Source organism: Myotis lucifugus, unplaced genomic scaffold (assembly GCF_000147115.1).
Source record: "Myotis lucifugus unplaced genomic scaffold, Myoluc2.0 scaffold_74, whole genome shotgun sequence".
NCBI lineage: Eukaryota > Metazoa > Chordata > Mammalia > Chiroptera > Vespertilionidae > Myotis > Myotis lucifugus.
In genome coordinates this window covers 2,481,786-2,491,009 of record NW_005871122.1, presented here as the reverse complement: position 1 = coordinate 2,491,009, position 9,224 = coordinate 2,481,786, and positions in this window count along the sequence as shown.

The window sequence follows — 9,224 nt, the reverse complement described above, 5'->3', positions numbered from 1 at the left end:
AAATAAAGTGGAGAGCAGGAAGTTTCCACAAGAGAATTTTGCTTTGCAAATACATTTTGTACATCTTTCTATCATGTAGAATTTATATTATTTGAAATAAATGATTAAAATATATGTCATTCTCCAAAAGATGATATATGTCCTTTTCAATGAAGACAAAACCATAAGATTCAGGTGCACAAAAGACATTAAAACTTTGATTTATTTTTAAGGAATTAATGAAGCACAGAACAAATATAATTAATTATTAAATTCAGTAGGTAATTAGACTAAAAAATGAGTCTTAGTCTAAAAATAAGTCTACTAATTAGCTCTCAATTCCAGATGCACACCAGAAATGATTTCTTATAAATACATCATACTTGTATATACTTTACTTATTACTGTATATGAAGAAAATCCCATTTTTGCCAGATTTGCCTTTATTTCTGATAAATTATTCACACATACTCAAACACGCTTATTAAAATATTTCTACTAAAAGAAACCTGAAAATTTCTTGTTCTTCATATACAGTAATAAGGGGGGAAATGTGTTCATCTGCTGTGCTGTTCATTTTTCTATCCTAGTTATGTTATCGGTAGGGAGTTCTCCATGTCTCCACCAGTGGCTGGTGGAAATGGGCTTCTTTTGGTGTCATAAGAAAAGGCAGTTTCTGAGACTCTCTTGGGAAAATGAGTGGCATTTATTTGTGTGAAATTAAACCCCTGAGTTGCCAAGGTCCTCTTTCCCTCTGGCCCACCATGGAAGAAGTCCAGCTATGACTTTAGTAGAGCTAGGGTTAAAGCTATTGGCCAGAGTTCCCATTCCATGTCTGCACAGCCCAATCCAGCATCAGGCTAGCTTAGTTTGTATTCCCAGCTGTAGTCCATTGCATGTGAGGTCTGCATGGCCATGGGCCATGTGGCTTCTAGGGCCACATAGCCATGAAGAAAACAGGGACAAATACAAGAAAGCAGCAGTAAAGCCAAAGAAACAAGAGAGCAAGAGAATTCCTTTGTCTGTGGATTTTAACCTTCTAAGATTTCAGGCTTGTTGTGGCTCTACCACCTCTGGCCCATTATCTTTGTACCTTCCCTACATCACCCTGACTCACTGCATATGCACCCATCTTCCCCTTCCCCCAGCAACCTGCAGGGAATGGACCTTTGGTTCCCTGGAAGTGTGAAATTGCAGCTTCCTGGCGAAGCTGTCCAAATGGCCATGCTTATGATGTCTGGCATCCCTTTTCTATTATTATTAATAAGTAGCTAGTTGCAATAGTAACAGTTGAACTGTACTCAAAAATGGAAATAAATATTCTCAAACTGAGGAAAATAGGCCACTTTGTAAACATTTCTTCCAGGTTTACAAAAATCTGCAGTAGTCAACCAGCACAAAGCTTTACTAACCTAGAAGTCAGAAAATTATACTTTCAAGAATCCTTCAAGAATTTTTTTTTATTTATTCCAATGTGTGGACATCAAAAGTGTTTTATCTTTCCAATAGAATTCAGCACAACATGCTCACCTTACAGCAATGCCTGATGATGGACTCGCTATGCCCATTTTATGGTGGATGAGATTGATTGTCTGGCTAGACAATAACACATGGTTAGGAAGCACTCTTCAGTCACAAGCTTAGATGAGCTGAGTTTGCAGCCACCAAGTCCCTCATTTCCAGGTGGCAAAACAACTGTTTGTTCCTGGAAAGGCCAAACTAAATAATGTACAAGCTCTGCTCCCTACGTCCCCAGAGTAAGAGAACACACAGGTCATGCAGAGTTTGCAAGTTCCTTTACTTCAATTTTCTAAACTCAGTTTCCTCACATATTAAATAAGAGATTACAAGATAGCATCATTGTTAGAAGCATTACATGAGATAATGTAAGTGAAATGTGTGCCACATAGTAGGCACTCAACAAATTTTAGTTCTTTTCTGTTGCATGAGTCTGCAAAAAGGAAGAGATTCAGAACCAAGAAACGAATTCTGAAGGTAAGTTAATTTAAAAAAATATTCAGTTTATTTGATGTATAACCTAGTGAGTTTCAGTTTGAAGAAAAAAGTAGGTTATGTTCTTACTAAAAAGTCTAAGAAACCACTATTTCACAAAATATCACTCTTAACAAAATTACTTAATGGCTTGTGGTAAATACACTCTTGAATGTTGAGCAATTTGGAGGGTAGCAAAGTGCCTTATTCTTACAAGGATCATTTGTTCTGTATTTGATGAAAAACGAAGAGGATGTCATTCTGTTTTACTTTTAAACAGATATTATTGTCTTTGTTATTTGACAATGTCAAGTAAAATGTCACACCAACCCAAAAATCCCATTTATACTTAATAGGTTGACTGCAGAACTGAATGTACCTTTCACTGATATATGGCTTGAAAATCCTACATAAACAATGTTGATATTTCCATTTTTACCAAGTATCAGCACAAGACACTTCACAACTGTTGTTTAAGCAAAACACAACTGTTCCTTGCTATTAAAAACAGTAGCAAGTAACAGAATGTTGGTTTGAAAAAAAACCTGCCTGTTTACTGAAAATGAGTAGTTATAACAGTAGTGTGTTTTAACCTTTAACTTGTTAATCTTTATGTTCATTAAAAATCAAAACATACTGTTTGAAATTGAAGTTCTTGGAATGCAGATTTAAGATTTAGAACATTTTTATGAGAAATGTTTACTAACTGCATCTTTTATGAGTGAAACTGATAATTAGCATGTGAACTTTATAAGTATAGATCCTAAATGTTCTTTCTTTGTCAGAGCCTTGCTAGAATATCCTCTTAAATTTCTTATTATAAATAGCTTGATGTTTCTTATTCTCATTTAAATGTTAATATGGTCAGCAAGTTTAATTGCTTAGCACATCTCTTATTAAATTCACTTCTAATTAAGTATTTCAAAGGAGAGGGGAAACTTTCTAAACATTTTACAGCTGTAATGTTACAATCAAATGAATAGATTTCAAGTACCCAGAGACAATTTTATGAGGAAACAAAGTCACTCTAATTCTCTCTTACTTCCTTGGGTTGCTGTATTAGGAAATACACCTCTTTTTCTGCATTGGGGCTGCATTTTAAGATGTGTGTGTATGTTTTGCTGATCAGTACAGGAATTCAGGAGGAAACACATTACCCTTGAGTTCTGAGGAATTTGGACAGATTTATGAGATGTATTTGTGTGCTCAAGCATATCAAGACCTGCATAACACCAGTGCATTTCCTAAACTCAAAATCATTTAGTAATCTCTCTTACATCCCATCTCCTTAGCAAGGAGAAACACCTCACAACCATCACTAAAGCTTCAACAGCCCATCTTTAAAACAAATCTCCAGGCAATCCTTTGCCTGTAATATCAGGCTTATGACTCGTGCTTTGCATATAGACACAGACATGGAAAATTTGCATTTTAGAAACTTTATGCTTATATGTGTGTATACTACTGAATCAAAGGCTTGTGACTTAATATTCTACAACAATGTGTGACTTAATATTCATTAAAATAAATTATCTTTAAAAAAACTGTTGATTTTTTTATTGTAATCTTTATTTTTTTTGTCTTTTTTAAAAATCTAGTAAAAACCAATGGGAGTGTCAGATTAAAGGTTGACCTAATACCTGGAACGGTATAACAATGAATTTGATTGGAGGGAGCAAACTGATTAAACTGAGTCAATTTAATTCAAAGCAGCAGGAGCAACAGATGCTGATACCTTTGTTTATTTTTTCTTGTTGCCAGATGGAAGGGGAGAAATAAGTACTAGGACAGAGAAAAAAGCTGCTGACTTGTGTTTCTACTCCACCTTAGCTTACAGCAACATTTCAACATGCAAAGTGGTCTAAGTAAAGTGATTTGTTTTGGAGTGGATTTTCCATTCTCCGTGACCAGCTCTCTCTTAAAAATGGAAGCATCAGTACAATGGACATCACCTACATGAACAACAAATTTTGGTTGTTGTTTTTTGTTTGTTATTGTTTGGTTTTTTAAAGAAAATGAAGTAGTTATAATGTATTCCTTTTTTCCTGGGAAATCTTGGGGCAACTATTGAACTGTATATTTTCACACTGTACTATATATTTTGAAGATAAAAAAAATTCACTATCACTATACTTCCAGCAACTTGCATTACTGAAATAATGTAAGTAGATGTTCAATAAATGGTTAAGAGTCAACATAAAACCAAACTTATTTGTCCACTACTAGTATTACTGAAAAATTGTCCAGCACCTCCTTCCTGCCTGTCATTATTCAGCACTTCAAGAGTCCTTTTGCACTTTTTTTTTGTAGTATAGCACTCTTGAGGTCACATAACCTAAATGAAGTCTACTAATTTTAAATTTAATAATTATTATTGAGGAGCTAACATGTGTCAGGAAGTTTTAGCCTTGGAGATTAATATTGAAGAAAAAAGCAAACCGACAGCAACCTAATCTCATAGAGCTTGCATTAAAAGCAATGAAAAAAATAAGTAAATAACATAGTGTCTATTTGTCTTAGTGTGGTATACCTAGAAAACAGTGTGTGTCAAGAATAAAAGTTGACTCCTGATTGAGAAGTGTTAAACCAGGGTGCTGAGAGTGAAGGCAATGTTTAGTCTGTCGGTGGAGGTGGGAGCAATACAAGGTGTGATATGGAGTTGACCACTGCTTCACAGTCACAGCCATTTGGCTATGAGACAAAGGTTTGGACAGGGTTCAGAAAAACAAAACAAAACTAGGAGCAGTCGTTCAGAAACAGGAAGGGAGAGGGAAATATCTGCCTATTTTCAGTTTCTCTTCTGCTGCTTTCTATTTCTCATTGAGCATTAGGCGAAGTTTCCCACCATGCTCCCTTATCAGTGGTGTTGGTGGTGTGGTCCTTGTTAAATCCCACTTCCAATAATTCTCAGCTACCTGGGCCCTTGGAGAAGCTGCGGGGAAAACCAGGCCCTATGTCTCATGGTAAGGAGCTTCTTTGGGGTTTTGTAGTGCTGGTAAGAGCCATAACCTCTATGGTTCATATTGGGTGAGCCCAGGTGCCATTATAAACACTTTATAAATACAGCAATTGTCCTAGCAGTGGGCATTGGACCCAAATCAGGCCAAATCATTCCTTTAGTATGCTTTCTCACCTGATAGGGAAAAATCTCAGATATCACCTTATTCAGGGTCAATGATGCATGTTTGGGTTGCCTGTGATCCTCTCTCTCTCTCTTGCTTTGGGGAACCCCATGTACAGCAAAACAAAGAGAAGCAACAATGAGGTGAATGAGTGGAGAGAATTTAATGGCCTCCTGTCTTTAGTGTCTTTTCTTTGGAGTGGTAGATATCTCCTGGTTCCAATAGCTTTTCCTTTTGATTCAGTCAGTTACCCCAAACCTTTACTAAACAACTTTGTTTAAGCTGCTTTGAGTTGGGATTCTGTCATTTGTAACTAAAATAAATCCTGCCTAATGCAACATATATTGTTTTCCTCATTTTTTTAGAAAATACCATAGAGATATTAAGTCATTAGCTAAGCATCATTGATTTAGTTGTTATTTTGACTGAATAATAAGAGTCACTCTGGTCTCTGTACTATTGATTGCAATCAATTGTTACATATCCTATATAATAAAAGCATAATATGTAAATGAACCAAATGGCTGAACAGCGGAACAACCATCTGGATGACCATCCATCTGGACGACCATCCGGGACCACGCTATGACACCTACTGGTGCCAGGCCAGCCAAGGCAGGTACAATGCGATTGGTTGGGGGCCCGACCATCGCCCCCCAATCACCCCACAGAGGGAGGCCCAGGCCACCGGCTGGCTTGCTGCAGCAGGTGGATGGACACTCCCTGTGTGAAGGAAGCCTGGGTCCTGGGTGCCAGCAGCCAGAGGGAAGTCTGGGTCCCGGGTGCTGGAGGGAAGCCAGTGCCAGCAGCCGGGGGAAGGAAGGCCTACTCTTGCACAAATTTCGTGTATCAGGCCTCTAGTTAACTGATAATTACAACATAGAGAAGTATATGAGAATACTAAGTATACTGAACATAAATTTATATGACAAATGACTCAAAATGTACTTTCCTATATTCCAGAGTTTTAGGTTAATCATTATAAATATAAGTTGTATACAAGTGTAGAAAGTTTTGGAATTTGCAGTATTTTGTATTAGCCTGTTCATCATTTCTCTCTGATAGTACGAATGGGAGCTAACGTTCATCTGTAACCTACTGCAGACAAGATGTTGTGCTTATATTATCTAAGTATTCACATTGGATCCTCCCATAAACTCTGATATTCCTCTTTTTCAAATGTAGAAACTGGCCCTCAAAATGGTTAAGTAATTTCCTGTCAAGTTGCTAGTAGTTGGGGTTTGATTCTAGGTATGTTTGACCCTGGAACCTTTAAACAATACAAAATGAAACAAAACAATAATATTATATTTATGATATTGTGAGTCTTAGATAAATAGTAATTTTAGGAAATTCAGCACACTTTTCACAGTAAACCAAACAAAAGTTATAAATAAAGTATAATCACATTGTATATCAAATAGCTCTATTGTAGACACTAACTGAAATGAAAACTTTGGAAAAACTGTTTAATACCTTACTCTAGGTTTGAACAAAAGCTCTCTACAAACCAAATATTTCAAATTACTTTCCTCAAATGTATGTTAAACCACACATAATATATCAGTGCTAAAAGAAAAAAAAGGATATTAATCATATATCAATGCAAAGCTAATGAATTAACGTATACCAGGTCTCTTTTCTTTTTAAAGCATCTAATTATTCTAAATATGTTAATGCATCTATTAGCATGATTGTTTCATATACTGCAGAATGCTCTTAAATACACACAGAAAAGATGTGCATAATTATTCTATATCATTCAATCCATTAAATATTTCAATTCATCAAACATGAAATTAAAAGTATATAAAAGTTTCTGTATATGCCCATGTCTATACATATCCACACATATATCAAAGTGTTAGAAAGGCCTTGCCATGCAGCAAGCATTGCTTAATGGTTAAGCATCAACCTATGAACCAGGAGGTCACTATTCAATTCCCTGTCAGGACACATACCCGGGTTACGGGCTCAATACCCAGTGCGGGACATGCTGGAGGCAGCTGATCAATACTTCTCTCTCATCATTGATGTTCCTCTCTCTCTCTTTCTCTCTGCATTTCTCTCTGAAATCAATAAAAATGTATTTACAAAAAAGAAAGGCATTACCTGAGATAATTAGAATATTCAGTTTAGTCTTGATAAACACTGAGAGGGCTTTGTATCCTTGGTTTCTTTACTCAGATATTTTAACTCATTCTTATCCTTAGAAGTCCCATAGAATATTCAGTTTAGACTTGATAAACACTGAGAGGGCTTTGTATCCTTGGTTTCTTTACTCAGATATTTTAACTCATTCTTCTCCTTAGAAGTCCCATAGAACATTTTATTCAAAAGTTTATTAAATATATTCCAAAGCTGACATTGTGGCTCACTGGACAGAATAAAACAAAAAAGAAGACAATTTTATCAGCAATTATATAACAACTAGAGGCCTGGTGCACAAAATTTGTGCACTCGAGGGGGTACCTCAAGTTGGCCTGCACCCTCTCACAGTCTGGGAGCCCTCAGGGGATGTCCAACTCTTGGCTTAGGCCCCCTTCCCACAGGGAGCGGGCCTAAGCTGGCATTCGGACATCCTTAGTGCTGCCGCAGAGGCAGGAGAGCCTCCCACCACTGTCGCTTGCTAGCCAGCCATGAGCCCAGCTTTTGGCTGAGCGATGCTCCCCCTGTGGGAGTACACTGATCATCAGGGGAAAGCTTGTCCATTGAGCATCTGCCCCCAGTGGTCAGTGTGCATCATAGTGACCAGTCATTCCGCCGTTCAGTCGATTTGCACACTGGCCTTATTATATAGGATAGAGGCCCAGTGCACAGGTGAGGGCCAGCCGGCCTGCCCTGACGGGGTTTCCGGCTAGATGGCGGGCTGGCTGGGGCAAGGGGCTGCGGTCATTCTGTTCATACTGGTGTTCTAGTCGTTCTATTGTTTTGGTCACTAGGCTTTTATTATATGAGATAAGAGCAAAAGTTTAAATATGACACAGGCTAACCTCCAGCTATATAGACACATTTAAATTTTTAAAAAAGACAAAGAAACAACTATATATATTAATGAGACACCAACATCTAATCAGTCTATTCTCTTTCATTAGTTCAAGCAATAAATTGGTACAGAAAATAATTCCACACAGAAATACTTATATTTACAAACAAGTTCAGTTAACATTTCTTTTTTTTTTAAATATATTTTATTGATTTTTTACAGAGAGGAAGGGAGAGAGATAGAAAGTCAGAAACATCAATGAGAGAGAAACATCAACCAGCTGCCTCCTGCACATCTCCCACTGGGGATGTGCCCGCAACCCAGGTACATGCCCTTGACCGGAATCGAACCTGGAACCCTTCAGTCCGCAGGCCGACGCTCTATCCACTGAGCCAAACCGGTTCTGGCCAGTTAACATTTCTTTAAAGATAATCAGGTTTAATAGTTTAATATTTTATCGGAAGAAATATGAGAGTTTTGTAGAAGTTATAAATAAGAAAAATTAACATAAGCTTATTAAAATATTATAAAACAAATTATCTCAAATTATCTTTATGCCCAATATGTAAAAAAAAGCTTACTGATGCATGTTTATGATATACATAAATACAAAACTACATATGTATTTATATGTATGTATATACCTTCTGAGACTTGAGATCTTTCAAATTGTTGAGTTCGTAGTTTAATAACAGTGTTCACATTGTTGAAACAATCTGTTAAATCCATTAGTGTTGTTTTCCAAATATGTCCAGCTCTCAATTTTCCAGACACAAGCTAGGATTGTGCCTCTTATGTCTCTTGAGGTTGGATTGTGGGAGACCATTGAGAGTCAGAGTGGGTGCAGGAGATTATTTCAGCAAATGAATTGTGAGGAAGCTAGAGCATACATTAGCTGGAGGGAAACCCTCCAGAGCTGTGCTTCCTGCTGCCTAGGAAACTAGCAATTTCTAAGATGAAGCCGCATTTTCAGGATGAGCATGCTAGGTCAAGCCTAGGTCACTGATTGAAGAGATGTGGAGCAGAACCCTGAGTTGAACTGTGATGAGCATGTCGATTGAGAAAGAAACATTTTTGTTATAATATGTCATTAAGATTTGAGAATTTCTTATTAATGCAGCATAAATTATCCTATCCTGGTTGAT